At 36.5% G+C, this 26,723-nt stretch overlaps 1 pseudogene; it reads right to left on the bottom strand.

The window, feature by feature from the left end:
- Positions 1-10,081: 10,081 nt before the first annotated feature.
- LOC100602686 lies at positions 10,082-12,313 on the bottom strand (annotated as a pseudogene).
- Between the last annotated feature and the right edge of the window lie 14,410 nt (positions 12,314-26,723).

The raw sequence follows: 26,723 nt of genomic DNA, 5'->3' as shown, positions 1-26,723 counted from the left end.
TACCCTGACTATATTATGTGTAATTATTTAGTTTTGCATTTGTTTTCTTGGTTGTCTTCTCCCTTAGAAATAAAAGCTTTCCTTGAACAGGAATTTTGTCTTTTTTAAGCTTGATTTCTAAGACATAGCCAATCCTTGCATACAGTATACATTCTGTAAGTACTTGATGAATGAATTAACAAATATACAAATTAAGACATGGATATTTTAAATATGGAACAATTCATATTGTACTGCTTCTATTATTTCCTTGCAGTGCAAGTATACTTTTATTGTAACTATAGAAGAGACAGAGAACAATGAATACCAATATCTTAAGAATTTACACAAGGAATAAGGACCCATTGCCTTCTGGTCGTTGATGACTTCTCAGTGGGTAGCACCGAGTGGGAAAATTATTTGTTACGTTATCAAAGGGGGTTCATTAAAAGGTCATTAAAAAGGCACTATTAGTATTAGGAGCTAATGGCCTTGGAACATCATTAGAGAGTTAACTGGTGTATCAAAACCTGAGACTTGTTTCCCTGTGATTTACACAATTCTCACAAACCTTGCCTTATTGAAATTCTTAATAATTTTTCCTAATTTCTCTCTTCTGTAAGGTTTAGATACCGTAACTTTGTTAACAGATATAGATACTTAGTAATAAGAAGAAAGTTGACTGAGAAGAGTGCTAGGCATCTAAAGAGGTCAACTTATAATGATTTTTAGCTGAAAATAATTATTAAATTTTTTTAAGACTGAATAATTGGTCTTTAAAAAATAATCTAGAAATTATTTTAAAATAATCTTTATAATAAAGATCACGAAGAGTTAGCCTTGTTATTTCTCTTATTAAAAGTTAAGAAATGATACTTTTTCAAGATATAAACTATTACAAAAGCTATTTTAAACTGATTAAATTTCTGCTCAGCATTTCCATTTTCTTTTCAAATTCAGTTGGTAAAGAAACGCAAAATGTTAGCTGATTGACTTGTTCCTTTTCATGATAGGTTAAGTAACTAATTAAACATGAAGTTTATAAATAAAAATTGAAGAAAATCTATTTCTTGCCAATTAGTAAAAAAGAAATATCAAAAGATAAGAATTTTAACATTACAGACTTCAAGTTTAATTTGCAAAATCTAAAAAAAAAAAAAAGAAAAAGGATGCATTGATAAAACTAGGACTAGGACACATTGGTATCCATTACCTATAATCGCCTAGTCACTTCCAAGGAATTGTATAATTGTATATGCACTTTTGGGGTCAGGGGGATGAAAGACTTTCTATTTTTCTTCTCTCTACCATACCTTCTCCCTCACTTATATCACACATATTTATGTATAATTAGCTATCAATAAGAGGCTTAGACATGGGGGAATATGTTTTTCTTCGTTGCAATTGCTAGTGTCAATCAATGAATAGCAAAACCTATAAAATAACATGAATTGAAAGATAAATGAGCGTTCGGTCATGGTGGCTCACGCCTGTAATCCCAGCACTTTGGGAGGCCAACATGGGCAGATCAACTACAACCTGAGGTCAGTAGTTCAAGACCAGCCTGGCCAACATGGTGAAACCCTGTCTCTACTAAAAATGTAAAAATTAGCCAGGCATGGTGGTGCATGCCTGTAATTCCAGCTACTTGGGAGGCTGAGGCAGGAAATCGCTTGAACCCGGGAGGTCGAGGTTGCAGTGAGCCAAGATCGCGTCACTGCGCTCCAGCCTGGGCGACAGAGCGAGAATCCAAAAGAAAGAAAGGAAAGAGAGAGAGAGAAAGAGAGAGAGAGAATGAAAAAAAGAAAGAAAAAGACAGACCAGCACATAGAAGCCTTGGTATAACAGATTTAGTATATTTTTATGTCCATTTAAAGCTAGGTTGACATTTATTATTTATATCTTTTATATAAAAAGGTAATGAGATATTAATATTGAACTAAATTTACCAAATTAGAAAATAAAAACTGTATTAACAAAAAAAAGATATACCTGGATAATTAACCCAATAAGCCATCTAATGTAACCCAATATTAAACATTCAGATATATTTCCACTATTTTAAAAAATTTCTCCTACTGTAATTTTATATGATTGTGAACATAATACATATATATACACATATATATGTGTATATATATAGAGGTATGTCTTGATTTTAAACTAAATGTATTGATACACATCTGTACATCTTCAGAGCCTTTATTCTCATGATCTGTCTCATGTTCTAAGTTTATTTAAAAGTTTCCTTAATTTAGTCCTTTGGTTCAAACATTTAGGTTGCTTTCAATTTTTATTTCTCATTGATCTCACTTTTACAAATACCTATGTCATATAGCATTTTACTAATTGTTGGATTTTTTATTAGGGTAATTTACAGAATCAAAAATTATGTTCAAGACAATGCACATTTTTGCGGTTTCACTTTCATATTGCTAATACACTTTCCCAAAATTTGTGTGTGCCAATTGACATTTTTAACAGAAATGTATGAGAACATGGTTTAACTTTATTTAGTTTAAATATATTTTTGAAGCGTTTTTTAATTAATTAGGACATTTCTTTTTTCTTTGCGGTTTTTGTTGTTGTTGTTGTTGTTGTTGTTGTTTAAACTTTAAGTTTTGAGATACAAGTGCAGAATGTGTAGGTTTGTTACATAGGTATATGTGTGCCATGGTGGTTTGCTGAACCTATCAACCCATCACGTAGGTTTTAAGCCCTGCATGCATTAGCTATTTGTCATAATGCTCTCCCTCCCCTCACTCCCGCCCACTGACAGGTCCCTGTGTGTGTTGTTCCCTTCCCTGTGTCCATGTGTTCTCATTGTTCAACTCCCACTTACGAGTGAGAATATGTGGTGTTTGGTTTTCTATTCCTGTGTTAGTTTGCTGAGGATAATGGCTTCGAGCTTCATCCATGTCTCTGCAAAGGACATGATCTCATTCCCTTTTATGGCTGTGTAGTATTCCATGGTGTATATGTACCGCATTTTCTTTATCCAGTCAATTATTGATGGGAATTTTGGTTGGTTCCAAATGTCTTTGGTATTGTAAATAGTGCTGCAATAAACATATGCCTGCATGTGTCTTTATAGTAGAATGATTTATATCCTTTGGGTATATATCCAGTAATAGGATTGCTGGGTCAAATGGTATTTCTGGTTCTAGATCCTTAAGGAATTGCCACACTGTCTTCCATAATGGTTGAAATAATTTATGTTCCCATCAACAGTGTAAAAGGGTTCCTATTTCTCCACAGCCTCACCAGCATCTATTGTTTCTTGATTTTTTCATAATTGCCATTCTGACTGGTGTGAGATAGTATCTCATTGTGGTTTTGATTTGCATTTCTCTAATGATCAGTGATGCTGAGCTTTTTTTTCATATATTTGTTGGCTGCATAAATGTCTTCTTTATAAGAAGTGTCTGTTCATATACTTTGCCCATTTTTTGATGGGGTTGTTTTTTTCTTGTAAATTTGTTTAAGTTCCTAGTAGTTCATCTCAGAGTTATATGGTCTATATCAGTTTTCCAGGATTGTTCTCTCTCTCTCTCTCTCTCTCTTTTTTTTTTGGTCATTTACTCCTTTTTTTCCTCTGTTTTCTTTCTCTCTTCCTCCCTCAATTTTTTCTTTGCAGGACGGGAACTTCACAACCTGCTAAAAACGAGCTTTCCTAACAACGTGGGACCTATTCATCTGAGAATAAATTGTCCTAGCCATGAAAAACCAGACAAAACCCAAGAACAGAGACTCATTTTCTTCTAAAATGCTTTCTCTGAAAGATTTTAAAAAGAAAATAAAACAATTTTTAAACTATTTTAAAGAGAAAATAAAAACTTGGGACTCCAATTTGCTATGCCAAAAGTAAAACAATTAAGCTGAAAGCTGAGTCATACAAGAAACTGCCTTTAGCTTTGTTCCTAAATAGATAGGTAGCTACAGATAAAAGGTTAAATATTTCCACGGGTAGCTGCTCTACATTTTCCTTATGTAAAATACTGATTTACTGCCTGTGAGATGAATACATAAGTGACTATTCCTCTCCCTACTCCTTTTTGTCTTGCAACATGTGAATTCAGTAGTGTGACCTTACCCCTACCCTACCCCGCCTCTTTCTCCTCCAGCCTACTTTTCCCCTTTAAATATTGAAGTCCTCAAACTCTTCTTTGGAGAAAGTCATAGATCTGTGTCCTAGGCCTGTCTGTAACCTTGGCAAAATAAGTTTCCAAATTGACTGAAACTTCTCGGATACTTTTTGGTTTACACATATAATGTGCATTTTGAAAAAAATAGAAAAAGAAAACAAATTATTTTTTAAAAAAGTTAAAATTCCAAAACTGCCAAAAGCAATCTATAGATTCAATGTTGTTTCTATCAAAATACCAGTGTCATTTTTCATAGAATTAGGAAAAAAACTACTCAAAAATTAATATGAAACCAAAAAAAAGAGCCTGGATAGCCAAGACAACTGTAACCAAAAACACAAAGCCAGAGGAATCACATTACCTGACTCCAAACTATATTATAAGGCTATAGTAACCAAAACAGCATGGTACAAAACTGACACATAGACTAATTGAACAGAATAGAGAAACCAGGAATAAAGCCATGCACCTATGACCATCGGATCTTCAACAAAGTCAACAAAATTAAGCACTGAGGACAGGAGTTCTTATTTAATAAATGGTGCTGGGATAACTGGCTAGCCATATGCATAAGAATACAACTGGACCACTACCTTTTACTATATACAAAATTTAATTGAAGGTAGAGTAAAGATCTGAATGTAAAATCTCAAACTATACAAATCCTAGACGATAACCTAGGAAATACCGTTCTGAACATTGGCCTTGGCAGAGAATTTATGACTAAGTCCTCAAAAGCAATTGCAACAAAACAAAGTTGACAAGTAGGGCCTAATTAAAGAGCTTTTGCATAGCAAAAGAAGCTGTCAACAGAGTAAACAGACAACCCACAGAATGGGAGAAAATTACTTGCAAATTATGCACCTGATAAAGATCTAATATCCAAAATTTATACTAAACTTAAACCAATCAACAAGCAAAAAATAACTCCATTAAAAAATGGGCAAAGGACATGGAAAGGCACTTCAACAAGAAGACATACAAGCAGCCAACAAACATGAAAAAATTCTCAACATTATAAATCAGCAAGGAAATGCAAATCAAAACTACAATGAGATACCATCTCATACCAGTCAAAATAGCTACTATTAAAAAAAAAATCAAAGGCTGTAAGATGCTGGCAAGGCTGTGGAGAAAAGAGAATGTTTATACAATGTTGGTGGCAACATAAATTAGTTTGGCCAATGTGGAAAGCAGCTTGGCAATTTCTCAAAGAACTTAAAATATAATTATGATTCAACCTGGTAATTCCATTACTGGGTATAACCCCAAAGGAAAATAAATCATTCTACAAAAAAGACACATGCACTCTTATAGTCATTATAGCACTACTCACAGTGGCAATGGCATGGAATCAACCTAGATGTCCATCTATTATGAACTGGATAAAGAAAATGTGGTACATACACACTGTAGAATATTACACAGCCATAAAAAAGAACAAAATCTTGTCCTTTGCAGTGACATGGATACAGCTGGAGGCCAACATCCTAAGTGAATTAATGCATGCTCAGAAAACCAAATACCTTATGTTCTCATTTATAAGTGGGAGTTAAACATTGGGTATGTATGGATATAAAGACACTGGAGATTACTAGAGAAGGGAGTGTCTACAACAGCAGACACTGGAGATTACTAGAGAAGGGAGAGAAGGAATAGGGTAAAGGCTGAAAAATTACCTTTTGGGTACTATTCTCATTACTAGGTGATGGAATCATTTTTACCCAAAACCTCATCCTATATACCCCTGCAACAAACTTGTACATGCATTCACTGAATCTAAAGCAAAAGTTGAAATTATTTTAAAAAGAAAAAAAAGTATCTTCAATTTAGGTGAAATTCAAAACAATATTCATTGCATTAAACCTATTTAGAAATTGCTAAAAGATGATTAATAATGCTTTGATGACCCAAGGTACTACCCATTCAATTCTAAAGTGCTATATATATTTTTGGTTAATGACTAAAAAATACATTTTTGTTTTACTTTATTATTAGAAAATATCAAAGGAAGAAATTGTATATTAACTAAAACATCTTCTTAAGCAGAAAGAATCTATCATTCTGGGTGAATGATTTATTTTTACAAGAGTAATTGTTTATAATTTTAAAGTTTCTTTAGCTACTGAGTGCCTGTTTTTATGAAATACATGACCAAAATCTAATTATACAAAAAAAATTCATATTTAAAAGTATAAATTATAACATTGGCAGAAAATTGAAGATTACTTGTTTGAACCAAAATCCACAATCAACTCTTAATTTATTAAAATTAGTGGGTGAAAATTAGAACATTCAAATGAGAAATTATAATATTCATTAAAGAGTTAATGAAAACATGTCTATCCTGAAACTAAGCATCTGGCAAAGATGCCATCAGGTTTATACTCCAACGATATGAGGTTGCCACAGCATCAGTTGCAAAAATCATGCACAGTGTAAGCCACTTACATTCAGAAATCAGTTTCCTTAAGGGGTCTCTGGAAGAAATCCAGATTCAATTTGGAAATTAAAGAGCACATGGTCATGGTGACACTAAACAACTGAAGGGTGTGGAAGAAATAGCAGTGCTACACTGATTGCTTGACACATACTGAAGAGGCAACATGCAAATCATAATTCTACAAGGTACAAAAAAATTGATCACTGAGAAAGAAGTTCCTGTAGTCAAAGTAAAAGTGTGTCATGCAATACATTGTGTGTGTGTGTGTGTGTGTGTGTGTGTGCGTATGTATTTTTTTTCCCCTCTGGCTGCTCTTTCTCCATGAGCAGGTCAATAACGATAAAAATTTTCCCTTATGAAATAGGGTCTCAATCCCTCCCTAGTGACTGGCCTTTTCAAAATAAAAACTCAAGGCGATGAAACATATACAGCTGAAAATCATCCAGAAGAAAAACATGAACTATCTTAATAACATATTCAATCTCTTTTTCTCACCATATAGAGGTCATTATGTAGACCATAATGTGTGGTGGTGAATGAATGTGTGCATGTGTGTATGTATGTGTTTACAGTTATGAATAGATTATTCAAGGTTATCTCTGATTTGGAAAAGTCTATATAATTACATAAATCATGCATAAATAGATATGCGTATTTACATATACACGCATACTTGTTTTCAATTCTCCTGTGAGTTAAAATGTATACCTATTTTCTTCTACACATACATATATACAAATTTTAAAGAAAGGATAAGCTGTGTGTGTAATAATATTTATTTTCTTAAATAGATTTTATAGATTAATATTAAATTGCATAAGCCTATCTCTACCCTATGGCTTTACCTTTATTTATTTAATTTTTTTTTTTTTTTTTTGAGACAGACTCTCACTCTGTCCCCTAGGCTGGAGTGCAATGGCATGATCTCAGCTCACTGAAACCTCTGCCTCCCAGGTTCAAGGGATTCTCCTGCCTCAGCCTCCCAAATAGCTGGGACTACAGGTGCCCACCACCACGCCCGACTAATTTTTTTTTTTTTTTTTTGAGACAGAGTCTCACTCTGTCACCCAGGCTGGAGTGCAGTGGCGCGATCTCAGCTCACTGCAAGCTCCACCTGCCGGGCTCATGCCATTCTCCTGCCTCAGCCTCCCCAGTAGCTGGGACTACAGGTGCCTGCCACCACACCCAGTTAATTTTTTTGTATTTTTAGTAGAGACGGGGTTTCACCGTGTTAGCCAGGATGGTCTCGATCTCCTGACCTCGTGATCCACCCACCTCTGCCTCCGCCTCCCAAAGTGCTGAGATTAGAGGCCTGAGCCACCGCGCCTGGCCCTTTTTTTTTTAATGTTGGTGTTTTATGCCTTGTACTCTGAATATAACCGAACAACCAAATTCTTCTATTTCAGCAGTGTTGAAGAAACTAAGGTTCTAATTCAGTTATCTTGGAAACTAGAATCTTAGCTTGGCATTAGAAGACACATATTAATCAAGCAATGACAAAAGGTAACAGAGAAGATAAAACAATTAAATGATTACATTAAAAAACTACTAATCAAAATCTTGTATTATACTTAGGCAATGTTTTTGCATCTTACTAGAAGGTTATGCATTAAAATTATCTCCCAAAGTGGTTCATGATTAAACTACAGCTCTTGACTGAGGATCACTTGTTGCTGTATACATGAGAGTGTGTGTGTGTGTGTGTGTGTGTGTGTTTGTGCATGTATGTGTCTGTTGGTAATTCAAATATGCAGAAAAAATCATTATCCAAAGAGCACTTTTTTATTTATGTTTCTATGCTTATTACCTAACAGTACCTAAGAATTCAAAGATGTTCAAGTGAAATAAAAGCTTAGAACTTGAAATTTATCCAAAAGTTATTTCCCTAAAATAGCCTTTTTTTAAATATACTTTAAGTTTTAGGGTCCATGTGCACAACGTGCAGGTTAGTTACATATGTATACAAAGAAGCTTTGTTCTTTCACTCTTTGCAATACATCTTGCTGCTGCTCACTCTTTGGGTCCACACTGCCTTTATGAGCTGTAACACTCACCGCAAAGGTCTGCAGCTTCACTCCTGAAGCCAGTGAGCCCATGAACCCACCAGAAGGAAGAAACTCCGAACACATCCAAACATCAGAAGGAACAAACTCCAGACACGCCGCCTTTAAGAACTTTAACATTCACCGCGAGGGTCCACGGCTTCATTCTTGAAGTCAGTGAGACCAAGAACCCACCACTTCCGGACACATTACTCCTAATATCACAGTGGGGGTACACCCTGTGATGATATTATTTGTATTTTCTAAGGGAGGTATTTCTCCAATATCACAGGGGTGTACATCCTTTGAAAATATGATTTATAATATCTAAGGGAGATATTACTCCTAATATCTTCTTTTAGATATTACAAATAATATCACAGGGTGTACACCCACCGTGATATCAGGAGGAATATCTTCTTTTAGATATTACTCAGGCTTTACGTCGCCTTGTGACTTCTGCTGTCTTGAATGACCTTTGACATCCCCTAAGGGAGGTCACTCTGGAGCCCTTCATGAGAGGCCACATGAAGACAGAGGCTCTGATACCATATCAACCATATGTTTTTATGTATTCTGATGCTTCGACATCTAGGGCCTTGCTGACCTTGGCAGGCCTGTCCCTCCCAGGGTTGGCCAATTCCTAGAGACAGTAAACAACTTGCCCATGAGCGTGCTTTTCACACACAACTAACCAGTCCAGAGCTCATGCCCCCAGTTACCTATTTCATCAGGCTTCCACAGGACTCACACACTCTAGGCCACTATTCCTCTGCCATAAGCACCCCAGGGCCAGGTACCAGACAACTAGGGACAGCCCCTATAACCAGAGCCTGCTAAAATTACTCAAACTAAAATAGCTAAACTTAACCCTGCTCATCTTGCCTCACTTATTCCTTCCCATGGAAACCACCGTAAAGGCTCTTGCCCATGTTTTTCCATCACTCCTGCCTTCTCACTGACCATACTGCCTCCCTATTCGGTGCTGCATGGCATAGTACTTTCCTTTCTCTTGGGATCTGTGAGTAACAAACTATCTTTGCAGTGGCAATCGACTCTTGTTCTGTTGGTCTTTCCATACCTGAAGAATAATGCAACCTATATATTTTTTTAAATCAACTAAAAATTTAATTAAGCATAAAGTTACATTCACATTTGTCTACAATCACAGTAAATACAGTTCTTGGCATAATGCCATGGCCTTTAAAATGTAAAGCCTCCCCACCTGCAAGATTACATATATAAATCTCCCACTATTGTTTATATAATAGTGGATTAGTTAACCAAATTAAAAGTTATACTATCTAGAATAAAATGGAAATAATTTACACATAAGATTCATATTTAAATCATCCTTATTTACAAAATATTACCCTGAGAATTAGAATTCTATTAAGTTTCAATTTGAGCAAAAGTGTAATCACTGACAATGAGAACAGTCAAAATGACTTTTGAAGAGAGCAAAAATATTGTCAGGTTTCTTGCTGTGGTTCTGGATCTTCAGTAGCAGGCTCATTTGAAGGTAGACTCAACCATGAAGGGAACTCACTCTATCTTCAGAATGTGGGGTCGGGGGTGGGGGAAATCCAGGTCTTGGGGGAAGGTAAGGAGGAAATCCCCTCGGTGGATAGACATTTCTCATTGCAAATGGAGCACGTGGTGGACCTGGGACATCCCTTGGTGGAAAATAATCTGGAGAAGCTCCAAACATGGTTCCTGGAGGAGGTGGAGGGAAAGGAGGTCCTCTTCTCATGAACGGGCCCCTCATATCCACTGGAAACAACGGACCTCTGATTGGAGCAAGAGGTGGAGGAACAAAGCCAGGGCCAGTCGCTTCATTTCCAGCGGGGAGAGATGGATCAGGCACATATAAATTACCAAGATTATCTTTGGTATCATTTCTACTGGATTCCATTTCTGAAGGCATTGACCCATCCATTTTATCCAAAGAAGGCATATTAAAACTTCTGAGTTCTGCTGGTCCAGAGCGTCTAGCACAATTAGAATAAAATCTGTCTTGCCTTTGTGGAGGAAGAGCTGAATCAGGATATGATTGTCCTGGTGGAGGAGACATCATCCTAAGGTCCTGTTCCCACGGGGGTGGCAGGAAGTCACAAGGAGCCCTGTGAGGATCGGTTAACCTATCACAGCTTGATTCTCCTCTTTCCTTGGTATCTGATGGTCCAGAGGATTCCCTGGGCCTCTTGGGCCTCTTCCTCCTCCCCCTGGAAGCAGAGGTGAGAGTCTGAGTGGACCCTCCAACAAAGTTGGAGGATAGAGAAAAGCTCTCATTTCAGATGAAGGCCAACCCAATGGTGAGGGACCATATGAGGAATGCTCTCTGCCAAATGCTGTATTTGGAACATCAAGTGCATAAGGATCTTTTTCTAAAAGCTTAATTTTAAACTCTGTTTCAGCTAATTTTTGTCTGTTGTGAGCACTTTCTTTCCTTAAATCATTGAGGTTTCTTTCAGCAGTCCGTGCTGCCAAACGATTATCATGTGCTTTTTTCTCATGGTATATAATATTCCCTTGATAAAAATGAATAGTTCTTTTAAATTCTTCTTCAAGATCTTTGGCTCGCTTTCTGCAGGTCTCCAGCTCTTCAGCGGCATGGCTGATCATTTCATCTACTTTAGAAAGTTTCTCTTTCTCTAGATGGTTATTTTCCTCTACTATTAATTTCCTGTAGAGTTTCATTTCATTTTCTTGATATAATTCTGTCATTACCTTAAGTTTCTGTTGAAGCTTCTGATTCTCACTTTCAAAATATGTGTTTTCCAACTACAAAGATGCTTGTTCCATCTGAAGATTTTTTAATATGCTCTCTAAGCTCTTCCTTGGTTTTATCAACTTCAGATAACTGAATATAAATTTGGTTTCTTTCTCCTTCTAAGGTTGTTAAAGAAGCATTTAACTTAGCAGCATGAAGCAGTTTCTTCAAAGCTCCTTTTGGAGGATTATCTAAGTAAGCACCATCTTCTGATTCACTATTCACTTCTAATTCCAAGTTACGATCATCCATTAGGTCTTCTTCCAGCATAGCAGCCCGATCTTTGATCTTTAGCAAGCATTCAAGGAGTCTCGATGTGATTTTCTTTACCATTTAGAACTTGTTCTGCATGTACTTTGGATTCTTCAAATGTTATTTTCTGTTTATTAAGTTCACTCACTTGTTCTTTCCATACTTCAGCTTCTTGCAAAAGCTGTTTCTGGCTTTCCTGAAGTTGAGAATTTTCATTCAAAGCATCCTGTATTCGTATCTTCATTTGTTCTTCATTCATTTGAAATCTCTTGAAGGTCATTTTGGCTTCAGCTACTTGGGATTTAAGGGATTTTGACTCATCTTCTAGAGACTGTATCCTTTTGGAAATATCCGCCATCAACTCATCTTGTTCAGAATGTTTAGATTTCTCTTCTTTTAACTCCTTTTCTAGACAGAGTATTTCATACTCCAGTTCAGAATTGGACCTGTTCAGCTTTTCACAGGTTGCCTCCAAACTTTGTGCTCCCATTGCCTCCTTCACAAAGCTGGCAGCGTCTAAAGATGACTCTACTTCATAGCCTTCATACTCTTTTTGAACAAGGCTAAATTTTTCAAGTAGTGTAAATTTTTCTTCAATTAGTCCAGAAAGCGCTACAGCAAGCTTTTTCTCTCTTCCCACATAAAGCCGACTCCTAACCGATCTAAAACTTCTCCACAAGAAAAAGGGAACAGTCCCATAAACGTGGCCTGATTATCTCACAAAGTGCAGCAAGAATTACTGTCCACATAGGCTTTCCTAAATTGGCCTTGCATTTCAATTAGTGCCCTGGAAGTTTTCTCTCTAATCTAATGGCACAGTCTACAAAGTTATCAGAAAACTGCATTCCAGAGGTTGAATTTTTCATAAACTTCCCCAAAGAAGAAAGCCCTGGACTGTAGCTGATTATAAGTCACTTTTTGAGAAGGATCAAAGCAAAACTACAATTGTGGATGACAAAAGTTTTAAGACAGCCATAGTTAAAGGCACAGTTAAGAAGGGTATTTTGTTATTCCTGTGGCATACAAGTTAACATCATAATAATAATTACTGTGACAACATATATTAATACATGTATTCATTTTAGAACTCTCATATCATCCTGGAACTTCAGGAGGCTGAGGCGGGTGGATCACCTGAGGTCAGGAGTTCAAGACCAGCCTGGCCAACATGGCAAAACCTTATCTCCACTAAAAATACAAAAATTAGCTGGGTATGGTGATGCATGCCTATAATCCCAGCTACTTGGAAGCCTGAGGCACAAAAATCTCTTCAACCTGGGAGACAGAGGCTGTAGTGAGCTAAGATTGTGCCACTGCACTCCAGCCTGGGCAACAGAGCAAGACCCACCTAAAAAATAAATAACAAATAAATAAATAAATAAATAAATAAAACCCAAAGGAAGCTGAACACCACCTGAGATTGACAATGCTTCCTGCATAATTCTAACATAACAAATAAGCCGAATAAACCTAATATGTCTCTCTTGGACTTCAGGGAAACTTATACCCAAAAAAGTTAGTTTGAGGTCAAAAACACTGAATTTAGAACTTGAAATTTTGCCACTGGAAAGTTTGTTAGAGATCAAAGTTTTAAGACACTTGACATCACAAAACAGGATTACAGGTCACTATAAAATAGCCGTTTATTTAGCAAAAATGATAATACAAAACAGCTTACCCTTTGATAGTGAGGAGACTCAGCTTCCCAAACAATAAGCACTAATAAAGACAACAGGAGGCCAACTAGGAGGGAGAGAACCCTCTCTTTTTCTGTAGTTTTACTCAAAAATCTCTTATCACTTTTTTTTTTGTTTTAATTATACTTTAAGTTTTAGGGTACATGTGCACCATGTGCAGGTTAGTTACATATGTATACATGTGCCACATGTGCCCTGTTGGTGTGCTGCACCCATTAACTCGTCATTTAACATTAGGTAGATCTCCTAATGCTATCCCTCCCCCCTCCCACCACCCCACAACAGGCCTCAGTGTGTGACGTTCCCCTTCCTGTGTCCATGTGTTCTCATTGTTCAATTCCCACCTATGAGTGAGAACATGCGGCATTTGGTTTTTTGTCCTTGCGATAGTTTGCTGAGAATGATGGTTTCCAGCTTCATCCATGTCCCTACAAAGGACATGAACTCATCATCTTTTTATGGCTGCATAGTATTCCATGGTGTATATGTGCCACATCTTCTTAATCCAGTCTATCATTGTTGGACATTTGGGTTGGTTCCAAGTCTTTGCTATTGTGAATAGTGCCACAATAAACATACATGTGCATGTGTCTTTATAGCAGCATGTTTTATAATCCTTTGGTTATATACCAGTAATGGGATGGCTGGGTCAAATGGTATTTCTAGTTCGAGATCCCTGAGGAATCGCCACACTGACTTCCACAATGGTTGAACTAGTTTACAGTCCCACCAACAGAGTAGAAGTGTTCCTATTTCTCCACATCCTCTCCAGCACCTGTTGTTTCCTGACTTTTTAATGATTGCCATTCTAACTGGTGTGAGATGGTATCTCATTGTGGTTTTGATTTGCATTTCTCTGATGGCCAGTGATGATGAGCGTTTTTTCATGTGTCTTTTGGCTGCATAAATGTCTTCTTTTGAGAAGTGTCTGTTCATATCCTTCGCCCACTTTTTGATGGGGTTGTTTGTTTTTTTCTTGTAAGTTTGTTTGAGTTCATTGTAGATTCTGGATATTAGCCCTTTGTCAGATGAGTAGGTTGCAAAAATTTTCTCCCATTCTGTAGGTTGCCTGTTCACTCTGATGGTAGTTTCTTTTGCTGTGCAGCAGCTCTTTACTTTAATTAGATCCCATTTGTCAATTTTGGCTTTTGTTGCCATTGCTTTTGGTGTAAAATAGTCTTTTTACTCAGTTTTCATAATACCTGCCAGTCTATCATTAGAGATTCATTACTTTGGGTTTAGTATTGCCCTCTTCAGGTAGATTCTTTAGATAACATATAATCTAAATAATGAGGTAATCCATTATATGTCTACCTAATGAGATTTGTTTTTATCAGACATTTTAGTATTGACAATAGGTACCATGAAAGTATAAAAGTATTTGAATTACTGCAAAATTATAGAAAGTTGAGGAAAAGATTCTAATGTACAAATGTACATGGAGTCAATGTTATGCACTTGGGTGTAAATAAGAAGATACTTTTTATAATCTGACTACTGTTTTGATGCTGTTTAGTTAAATCCGTCACTTGATGTTTTAACTTTGCTGGAAAGAAAATGGAATTATTTGAAACCAAAATTCTAGTGTGCTACTATTGTTTACTTTTCCATCAAAGGAAGTTTATATCATCCTTTATCCTGTTTATATATTTAATTACTGATTTCTTACATTTTGACACATAACACACCTTCATGGATAATTCTCACACCAAGTTAACACATACTTAGCATTGATTATTTATCAACTCTCCCTTTCTTAATTTGTTTTCTAGCCACTCTCCTATGCATAGAAAATGTCATGTAGTGAACCACTCATTGAAAATGTGAGAATGTTGTTTTATATATTATATGAATAATAACAGGTAAAATGATGGTCATTGTTAGAAACTTTATCACACTTAATAAAAACCAACGTTTCCAATGTCAGTAGAAAAATCGTCATGCATGTTTTTCAGGTTTTTAAGACTATCATATGAATAGTTTTTGTGTGTGTGTGTGTGTGTGTGTTTTTTTACTGTGGAATAAAGAACTCCATCATGACGTTGTCCTACTGTCTCATTATACACATCTCTGCTGTGCTTCCTTCTGTTGGATGTTAATATAAAGTCAATGGGAACCATAGGACATTCAAAATTTTTATAGGAACACATTAGGTGATAAATGGTTATCGGGATTAAAAGTAATAAAGGAATTTCTAGAAAACATCTAGATTGAAAATTATTTATAAGCAGACCTGATAGATAAATCCTTCCTCAAGTAATGACCAGTTTATATCAAAAACTGAGCTAAATGACCTTTTGTTAATAACCAGCCAAACATTAGTTCCTGCTCACCTATATACTCACCTGAAAGCATGGTGCTCACATTTCCTGAACATAAATTTCATATTATTTTCTGCTCCATCAAAAGTTTCACTTGTATTTAAATAGAATAGAGGATTCAAAAGCTATCTACATAATTCAGGCAAAAATATAGTTAAGAAAATAAAGCTCGATATTCAATTGTATTTTTAAGATTAATACTAATTAATTCAACACTGATCAAGATATATTTCTATATATACATTAGTTATAAAATTGGTAACTGTATAATACTTATAATGTTATAATAAAACTCCAGTTACTTGGTTCAACAATGAAATATGCATATCAAATCCTTTTCTCAGAGTCTGGATTAAAAAAGGAATTTCCAGTTCATTATTCTATCAATTCTCCAATCTTATTATTTCTTATTCTTCTCAGTAGTTTCCAATTTAGGTTATATATATTTTTTCTGTCTTTTCTTTATGTGCTTGCTCTTTCTTCTCTCAGTGTGAGAATTTGTGAAGTGCCCTCAAGGTACATATCCACCTTTAGATATTCAATTCAATTTCATTATGTTTGTAGATTTCACTGTAGAAATAATAAAGTCTGCAGCATGTGGTAGAACAATAAACTTTGCACCTTCTGGTGCACTCAGAGGCATAAATGTGTCTTTTTTTTATTCATCTGTCTTGAGCAGCTACAGGTTTTAATTCTAAGTTACTCATTGACATTCTAAATGTTGTGGGGTAAAGGGATGGGGTCACTGTGATATGAAACTATTTACTAAGCATCTATACTTGGAAGTGACAAAGTATATTTATATGTCATTGCTGGTGGAAAAAATGTTCCAAGTAAAAACACATTCATCATGTCACATAAATATTTTCTCTCTGTAGTTGCCATACTCAGCCAAATGTCAAGGTATTGGTACTTGAACCTAGAATTTTAACTGTGGCAATTGTGCAACTAAAAACTTTCTGGAAGGCAAAATATCCCTAATGAATGCTTCAGGTGGAAAGCAACAACATAATTTGGCATATATAATTGCCAGAAGTGACTTATTTTTATTTGCATGCAGAAACCAGTAAGAAGGAATGTCTGTATTTTGTTAGAAGTGTCATTTATGTCCAGTGACTATGTCTACAGCATTTTGTAAGCTCCAGTAGAAAAATTAGATTAATAACATGGATTCATGGAGTCAACCAACCCACTTTCTAATGGAGAGAAAAACATAGGCATGTGCTTATAGCTATATAATATGCATTAAATATAGCTGTATACATACACAGTGAGAAGAGAGAGAATTGTTTTGAACTTAACAGAGAGATTATAGTTCTGCCTTAAAAGAAAACAATGCTATGCTTGAAAGGCAAAAATTTGAGAAATTCTTTTCTGGCAAGGGGAATGTAGTATGGAAGTAAAAACTTTTGTGAAGGAGTTCTACTTCAGTACTCTGTCAGATTTCATTGGTATTCCCTTACACCTTCAAACTGTAAGGCTCATAGATAGAATTATCAGAATAGAAGGAACACTAGGAGAGAGTATAATATCATAGAACTAGGCACTTTTACAGAATTTTCTTGACTGTTTATCCACAAAGGACTATAAAGAGCTCTAATAGGCCGGGCGCAGTGGCTCAAGCCTGTAATCCTAGCACTTTGGGAGGCCGAAGTCAGCGGATCATGAGGTCAGGAGTTCAAGACCATCCTGGCCAACACAGTGAAACCCTGTCTCTACTAAAAATACAAAAAAATTAGCAGGGCGTGGTGGCGGGCGCCTGTAGTCCCAGCTACTCGGGAGGCTGAGGCAGGAGAATGGCATGAACCCGGGAGGTGGAGCTTGCAGTGAGCCGAGATGGTGCCACTGCACTCCAGCCTGGGGGACAGAGCCAGACTCTGTCTCAAAAAAAAAGCTCTAATACACAAAACTTTGGATAGAAAACAAGCAGAATTTATTGTAAATTGTCTTTCAACTATGTTCTACTTCCTCATTGAGCCATATACCTTTAAAAATTTCATATGCGAAGAAAACTCAACTATGTTATAACCACGGGTTCAAAAACGAAATGGGTCGCACACCATGTTCTTCATTGTTTTTATCCTTTAATCAAGAACCAATTTGGAAAATGAGAAAAGCTTGCAGGACACGTAACAAAAAGGAAAATAAGTGTGATAATCTTGATAAAGAGCTTTATTACTTTATTTCCCCCTCCCCCAACTCTAAAAAGAAATCAGAGAGTCTAGGAAGAGAATTTTGACTATGATTTGGGAAAATGGAATGGGAAATTCTTCTTCCCTTACATGAACACTTGGCATCCATTTTCATGTCATTTTCCTATTTTTTCAGAGCAAGAGTGAGGCAATTGTGTATTGAATGCACTTCTTCAGTTCTTATGCATCTACCATATCTATTTAGATGGAATTGTAACTGTGTGTTCATAACAGTGCTATGAATTCTGGAATATAATGGAACTAGACCAAAAGGGTTTGGCCCAAAATAAGCTATCTGAAAATCTCATCATTTCAAGCATTTCTTCTGGGCAATTTTCACACGTATCCCAACTGGAGAAAATAGTTCATTGGCTATAAAACAAAAATTGTGTTGCTGATCCAAATGCACAATACAATTTCCTTGATACTTAAGGGAAAACAACATTCAGCATTATGTACCTGTGGAACAGGTTCAGGAACTGATTTTTTTTATGTTTACTTGTTATCCCTTAGCCTTCTCTTCTCACCTCCTATGCTAATTCAAGGTGGAATTGGTAGATAAAACTGCTTCAGCCATATGTTGATTTCATCAACAATATCGAGTTTTAATATTATGATGTATATCTGAATCCTATCCTCTATCACTTACTATGTGGTATGTCATTAACTAAATCTAACTAAAATAAGGCTTTGCCCAGCTTGGGCTATATTTGCTAACATGCAATTAAAGTAGTAGGCAATATGATTTTTCCTAAGCACTGAATAAATAAAACTGGGATAATAATACATATTGACCATATTTCATGGACTATGTAATATTGAGAATAGCATCTAACATTAAGAAAAAAAATACTACAGCTGGAAGAAACCATGGAGGAAAACAATAAAGCATCCTGGATTTCTCATAAGTAATAATTAGAAAAATACATTATTTTTTGGCATTCATAATGTTAATTTCAACAGGATTGATGATAAGTATATGTTTTAATAAGCTTTGTATGTTCAAAAAATATATTTACAGGAAGATTGCAAAGATTGTACAGATATTTTCTGTATAACTTTCACCCAATTTCAGTTTTATTTAATGTTGTTATCTTCCACTATTGAAGTTCATTTGTCAAAACTAAGAACACAATATTAGTGCAGGTACACCTCAAAAATATTGCGGGTTCAGTCCCAACAACTCCAACAAAGGGAATATCCTAATAAAGCAAGTCACACAAATAGTTTGGCTTCCCACTGCATATAAATATGTTTACACTGTGCTGTAATCTATTAAGTATGCAATAGCATTGTGTCTAAACCAATGTGTATATCTTAATGTAAAAATAATTCATTGCTAAAAAAAGCTAACAATCCTCCGAACCGTCAGCCAGTTATAATCTCTTTGCTGGTGGAAGGTCTTGCCTGAGTGTTGATGGCTGCTAGCTGATCAGTGATGATGGTTCCTGATGGCTGAGATGGCTATGGCAATTTAAAAAAAAAAGGACAACAGTGAAGTTTGCCACACTGACTCTTCCTTTCACTAAACGATTTCTCTGTAGCAAGAGATGCTGTTTGATAGTATACTCAAACCCTGCCACTGCTTTATTAAGTAAAGTTATGTAATACTTTAAATTATTTGTTGTCATCTCTACAATGTTCACAGCGTCTTCACCAGTACTACAATCCATCTCAGCAAACCACTTTCTTGGCTTATCGCTAAGAAGCAACTCCTCATCCATTAAAGATTTAGCATGAGATTGCGGTAATTCAGCTACATCTACAGGCTTATTTCTAATTCTAGTTATCTTGCTATTACCACCACATGTGCAGCTTCTTCCTCTGCTGAAGTCTTGAAATCCTCAAATTCATCCATGGGAGTTGGAACTAACTTCTTCCAAACTCCTGTAAATGTTAATATTTTGACCTCCCCACATAAATTACAAATATTCTTAATGGCGTCTAGAATGGTGAGTTCTTCCCAGAAGGTTTTCAATTTAATTTGCTCAGATCCAGCGAGGAATCACCATCTTTTGCAGCTATAGCCTTATGAAGTGTATTTCTTAAACAATAAGACTTAAAATTCAAAATGAATCCTTCATCCATGGGCTGCAGAGTGAATGTTTGGTTAGCAGGCATGAAAACAAGGTTAATCTCCATCAGAGCTCCTGGGTGACTAGGTGCATTATCAATGAGAAGTAATATCTGCAAAATTTGTAAAGAATTTTTTTAACTGAGCAATAAGTCTTAACAGTGGGCTTAAAATATTCAGTAAACCATTGATGTTAACAGACGTGTGGTCATCCAGGCTTTGTTTTTCCATGTATAGAGCACAGGCAGAGTAGATTCAGCATAATTCTTAAGGGCCCTAAATTTTCAAAGTGGTAAATGAGCATTACTGCATTAGCCCCTAACAAAAGACAGTTAGCTGCCTTTCAAAGCTGTGAAGCCAGGCATTGTCTTCTTTGCTCCAGTGATGAAAGTCCTAAATGGTATCTTCTTCCAATATAAGTCTGTTTCATCTACATTGAAAATCTGTTGTTTAGTGTACCCCTTCATCAATGACCTTAACAAGATCTTCTGGATAACTTGCTACAGCTACTACATGAGCACTTGATGCTTCATCTTGTATTTTAATGTGATGGAGATGGCTTCTTTAACCTCATGAACCAATCTCTGCTAGCTTCAAACTTTTCTTCTGCAGCTTCCTCACTTTACTCAGCCAATATCAAATTAAAGAGAGTTAGGGCCTTATTCTAGATTAGGCTTTGGGCTTAAGGGAATACTGTAGCCTGTCTGATCTTCTATCCAGACCCCTTAAATTTCCTCCATATAAGCTATAATAAGTTGATTTCACTTTCTTAGCATTCCTGCATTCACTTTTAACTTCCTGAAGACCTGTTTCTTTGCATTTACAACTTGGGTTACTGTTTGGCCCAAGAAGCCTTGCCTTTGGCCTATATGGTCTTTTGACATGCCCTCCTCTCTAAACTTAGTCATTTTTAGGTTTTCACTTAAAGTAAAAACATGTAACTCTTCCTTTTATTTGAACACTTAGAGACAATTGTAAAGTTATTCATTGATCTAATTTCAATATTGCATTTCTCAGGGAATATGGAGGTCTGAGTAGAGGGAATATAGGGGGTATAGCCGGTCAGAAAACACACCTTTATTAAGTTTGCTGTTTTATAAGAGTGTCATTGCAATAGTAAATTCAAAGATCGCTGATCATAGATTACCATAGCAGACATAATAATGAAATATTTAAAATATTGCCAGAATTACCAAAATGTGACGCAGAAACATGAAATGAGGACATGCTGTTGGAAAAATAGACTTGTTCAACACAAGGTTTCAACAAACCCTCAATTTGCAAAAAATGCAGTATACACGAAGGGCAATAAAGCAAAACACAATGAATGGAGGTGTACCTGTGCTGTGCATCACTATCTACTAATTTCTAGAATTAATTCAAATTTCACCCATGACTTTTTTTTTTTTTTTTTTGGCAGAGTCTCCCTCTGTTGCCCAAGCTGCAGTGCAGTGGTGTGATCTCGGCTCACTGCAAACTCTGGGTTCAAGCAACCCTCCCACCTTAGCCTTTGGAGTAGCTGGGATTACAGGCCTGCACCATCACACCCGGCTAAATTTTGTATTTTTAGTAGAAATGGGATTTCGCCATATTGGCCAGGCTGGTCTGAAACTCCTGGACTCAAGTGACTCACTCACACTGGCCTCCCAAAGTGCTGGGATTAGAGGCTTGAGCCACCGTGCCTGGCCTCAACAGTGTTTTCTTTCTTTCTTTTTTTTCCATAGGTTATTGGGGTACAGGTGGTGCTTGGTTACATGAGTAAGCCCTTTAGTGGTAATTTGTGACATTTTGGTGCACTCATCACCTAAGCAGTATATACTGCACCCTATTTATAGCCTTTTATCCTTTGTGACCTCTCCCACCCTTCCCTCCAAGTCCCCAAAGTCCATTATATCATTCTTATGCCTTTGTGTCCTCATACCTTAGCCCCCACCTGTCAGTGAGAACATAAGATGTTTGGTTTTCCATTCCTGAATTACTTCACTTAGAATAATAGTCTCCAGTCTCATCCAGGTCACTACAAATGCCATTAATTTATTCCTTTTTATGGCTGAGTAGTATTCTATCATATATATATCTCTCACAGTTTTTTTTTATCCAGTCATTGATCGATGAGCATTTGGGTTGGTTCCACGGTTTTGCAATTGTGAATTGTGCCACTATAAACAGGTGTGTGAAAGTATCTTTCTTGTATAATGACTTTTTTTCCTCTGAGTGGATACCCAGTAGTGGGATTGCTGGATCAAATGGTAGATCCACTTTTAGTTGTTTAAGGAATCTCCACACAGTTTTCCATAGTGGTTGTACTAGTTTACATTCCCACCAGCAGTGTAGAAGTGTTCCCTGATAACCACATTCATGTCAACATCTACTGTTTTGTTGATTTTTTTATTATGGCCATTCTTGCAAGAGTAAGGTGGTATCACATTGTGGTTTTGATTTGCATTTCCCTGATCATTAGTGATGTTGAGCATTTTTTCACATGTTTGTTGGCCATTTATATATTTTCTTTTGTGAATTGTCTATTAATGTCCTTAGCTCACTTCTTGATAGGATTGTTTAATTTTTTTCTTTCTGACTTGTTTGAGCTCATTGTAGATTCTGGATATTAGTTCTTTGTCAGATGTAGAGATTGTGAACATTTTCTCCTGCTCTGTGGGTTGTCTTTTTACTCTGCTGACTGTTCCTTTTGCTGTGCAGAAGTTCTTTAGTTTAATTAAGTAAGTCCCAACTATTTATCTTTATTTTTATTGCATTAGCTTTTGGTCTCCTGGTCATGAAATCCTTGCCTATGCCAGTGTCTAGAAGGGCTTTTCCAATGTTATATTCCAGAATTTTTATAGTTTCAGGTCTTAGATTTAAGTCCTTAATACATCTTGAGTTGATTTTTGTATGAGGTGAGAGATGAGGATCCAGTTTCTTTCTCCTACATGTGGCTAGCCAATTATCCCTGCACCATTTGTTGGAAAGGGTGTCCCAGGCTGGGCGTGGTGACTCACACCTGTAATCCCAGCACTTTGGGAGGCCAAGGTGGGTGGATCACAAGGTCAGGAGATTGAGACCATCCTGGCTAACACCATGAAACCCCGTCTCTACTAAAAAAAAAAAAAAAAAAAACAATTAGCTGGATGTGGTGGTGGGCACCTGTAGTCCTAGCTACTCAAGAGGCTGAGGCAGGAGAACGGTGTGAACCCAGCAAGTGGAGCTTGCAGTGAGCTGAGACCATACCACTGCACTCCAGCCTGGGCAACAGAGCGAGACTGTCTCAAAAAAAAGAAAATGAAAAGGATGTACCTTCCCCACTTTATATTTTTGTTGGCTTTGTTGAAGATCAGTTGGCTATAATTATTTGGGTTTATTTCTGGGCTTTCTATTCTGTTCATTGGTCTATGTGCCTATTTTTCTACCAGTAACATGCTGTTTTGATGACTATTTCCTTATAGTATAATTTGAAATCAGGTAGTATGATGCCTCCAGATTTGTTCTTTTTGCTTAATCTTGCTTTGGCTATACAGACACTTTTTTGGTTCCATATGAATTTTATAACTGTTTTTTCTAATTCTTTGAAGAATGATGGTGGTATTTTGATGGGGATAGCCTTGAATTTGTAGATTGCTTTTGGGAGTATGGTCATTTTCACAATATTGATTCTACCCATCCATGAGCATGGGATGGGTTTCCATTTGTTTGTGTTGTCTATGATTTCTTTCAGCAGTGTCTCGTAGTTTTCTTTGCAGAGATCTTTTGCTTCCTTGGTTAGGTATATTCCTAAGTATTTAATTTATTTTTGCAGCTATTGCAAAAAGGTTGAGTTCTTGATTTGGTTCTCTACTTGGTCACTGTTGGTGTACAGAAGAGCTACTGATTTGCATACATTAGTCTTGTATCCAGAAACTTTGCTGAATTCTTTGATCAGTTCTAGGAGCTTTCTGGAGGAGTCTTCAGGTTTTTGAGAGAAAAAATCATATCATCGGCAAACAGTGACAGTTTGATTTTCTCCTTACTGATTTGGATGCCCTTTTTTTCTTTCTCTTGTCTGATTGCTCTGGCTAGGACTTCCAGTACTATGTTGAATAGAAGTGGTGAGAGTGGACAACATTATCTTGTTGCAGTTCTCAGAGGGAATGCTTTCAACTTTTCCCCATTCAGTATTATGTTGGCTGTGGGTTTGTTATAGATGGCTTTTATGACATTGAGGTATGTCCCTTGTATGCCGATTTTGCTGAGAGTTTTAATCATAAAGGATGCTGGATTCTGTTGAATGCTTTTTCTGCATCTATTGAGATCATCATGTGATTTTTGTTTTTAAATCTGTTTATGTGGTGTATGGCATTTATTGACTTGCATATGTTAAACTACCCCTACATCCTTGGTATGAAAACCACTTGATCATGGTGAATTATCTTTTTGATATGTTGTTGGATTTGGTTAGCTAGTATTTTGTTAAGGATTTTAGCATCTATGTTCATCAGGGATATTGGTCTGTAGTTTTCTTTTTTGGTTATATCCTGTCCTGGTTTTGGTAATAGGGTGATGCTGGCTTCACAGAATGAAGGGAGGGTTCCTTCTTTCTCTATCTTGTGGAATAGTGTGAATAGGATTGGTACCAATTCTTTTTCTAATGTCTGGTAGAATTCTGCTGTGAATCCATCTGGTCCTGGACTTTCTGTTGTTGGCAATTTTTTAATTACCATTTCAATCTTGCTGCTTGTTATTGGTTTGTTCAGGGTATCTAATTCTTTCTGATTTAAGCTAGGAGGGTTGTATTTTTCCAGGAATGTATCCATCACTTCTAGGTTTTCTAGTGTTCATAGTATCCTTAAATGATCTTTTGTATTTCTGTGGTGTTGGTTGTAATGTCTCCCATTTTGTTTCTTACTGAGATTATTTGGATTTCCTCTCTTCTTTTCTTGATTAGTCTCACTAATGGTCTATCAATTTTATTTATCTTTTCAGAGAACCAGCTTTTCGTTTCATTTATCTTTTGTATTTTTTTGTTTCAATTTCATTTAGTTCTACTCTGATCTTGGTTACTTCCTTTCTTCTGCTGTGTCTGGGTTTGGTTTGTTCTTGTTTCTCTAGTTCATGGAGGTATGACCTTAGATTGTTTGTTTGTATTCTTTCAGTATTTTTGATGTAGGCATTTGAACTTTCCACTTAGCACAGCCTTTGCTGTATCCCAGAGGTTTTGATAGGTTGTGTCATTATTGTTGTTCAGTTCAAAGAATTTTTTAATTTCCATTTTGATCTTGTTTTTGACTCAGTGATCATTCAGGAGCAGTTTATTTAGTTTCCATGTATTTTCTTTTTTTTTTTTTTTTTTGAGATGGAGTCTAGCTCTGTCGCCCAGGCTGGAGTGCAGTGGCGCAATCTTGGCTCACTGCAAGCTCTGCCTCCCGGGTTCACGCCATTCTCCTGCCTCAGCCTCTGCGAGTAGCTGGGACTACAGGCGCCCGCCACCACGCCCAGCTAATTTCTTTTGTATTTTTAGTAGAGACGGGGTTTCACCGTGGTCTTGATCTCCTGACTTTGTGATCCACCCCCCTCGGCCTCCCAAAGTGCTGGGATTACAAGTGTGGGCCACCGTGCCCGGCCTTCCATGTGTTTTCATGATTTTGAAGGTTCCTTTTGGAGTTGATTTCCAGTTTTATTTCACTGTGGTCTGAGAGACTGCTTGATATAATTTCAATTTTCTTAAATTTATTGAGGCTTGTTTTGTGGCCTATTATAGGGTCTATCCTGGAAAAAGTTCCATGCACTGTTGAGTAGAATGTGTATTCTGTGGTTGTTGGATGGAATGTTCTCTATATATCTGTTAAGTCCATTTGTTCCAAGGTGTAGTTTAAGTACGTTGTTTCTTTGTTGACTTTCTGTCTCAATGACCTGTCTAGTGCTGACAGTGGAGTATTGAAGTTCCCCACTATCATTGTGTTGCTGTCTGTCTCATTTCTTGGTCTATTAGTAAATGTTTTATAAATTTGGGAGCTCCAGTGTTAGGTGTATATATGTTTAGGATTGTGATATTTTCCTGTTGGAAAAGGCCTTTTACCATTATATAATGTCCTTCTTTGTCCTTTTTACTGCTGTTGCTTTAAAGTTTGTTTTGTCTGATATTAGAATAGCTACTCCAGCTCACTTTTGGTGTCCATTTGCATGAAATGCCTGTTTCTACCCCTTTACTTTAAGTTTATGTGAGTCCTTATGTGTTAGGTGAGTCTCTTGAAGACAGCAAATAGTCAGTTAGTGAATTCTTATCCTTTCTGTGGTTCTGTATCTTTTAAGTGGAGCATTTAGGCCATTTACATTCAGTGTTACTACTGGTCTTTGAATTAATTCCATCCAACAAGGACAAAGAGAAAGAATAAGAAAATATTAACAAAGCCTCCAAGAAGTCTGGGATTGTGTTAAACTACCAAACCAAGGAATAATCAGCATTCCTGAGGAAGAAGAGGAATCTAAAAGTTTGGAAAACATATATGGGGGAATAATCGAGGAAACCTTCCCCAGCCTTGCTAGAGACCTAGACATCTAAATACAAGAAGCACAAAGAACACCTGGGAAACTCATTGCAAAAATATCATTACCTAGGCACACTGTCATCAGGTTATCTAAAGTTAAGACAAAGGAAATAATCTTAAGAGCTATGAGACAAAAGCACCAGGTAACCTGTAAAGGAAAGCCTAACAGATTAACAGCAGATTTCTCAGCAGAAACCCTACAAGCTAGAAGGGATTGGGGCCCTACTTTCAGCCTCCTCAAACAAAACAATTATCAGCTAAGAATTTAGTACCCAGCAAAACTAAGC

This window comes from Nomascus leucogenys, chromosome 5 (assembly GCF_006542625.1).
Source record: "Nomascus leucogenys isolate Asia chromosome 5, Asia_NLE_v1, whole genome shotgun sequence".
NCBI classification, from domain to species: Eukaryota; Metazoa; Chordata; class Mammalia; order Primates; family Hylobatidae; genus Nomascus; species Nomascus leucogenys.
This window is presented reverse-complemented; position numbering and strand designations above follow the sequence as displayed.